Source organism: Mesitornis unicolor, unplaced genomic scaffold (assembly GCF_000695765.1).
Source record: "Mesitornis unicolor isolate BGI_N332 unplaced genomic scaffold, ASM69576v1 scaffold7642, whole genome shotgun sequence".
Lineage (NCBI taxonomy): Eukaryota > Metazoa > Chordata > Aves > Mesitornithiformes > Mesitornithidae > Mesitornis > Mesitornis unicolor.
The window spans coordinates 929-1,151 of record NW_010168421.1 but is presented as its reverse complement, the minus strand read 5'-3'; positions in this window follow the sequence as shown (position 1 = coordinate 1,151).

Here is a 223-nt window from a genome sequence, read left to right as displayed (position 1 = left end):
TACCCCTGTTCCCAGGTCCCCCTGTTTTGGGGTACCCCTCTGGTTCCCAGGTCCCCCCATTTTGGGGTACCCCCCTTGTTCCCAGGTTCCCCTGTTTTAGGGTACCCCCCTGGTTCCTGGTACCGCCTGTTCCCAGGGTACCCCCCTTGTTCCCAGGTTCCCCTGTTTTAGGGTACCCCCCTGGTTCCTGGTACCGCCTGCTCCCCAGGTACCCCCCCTGTTC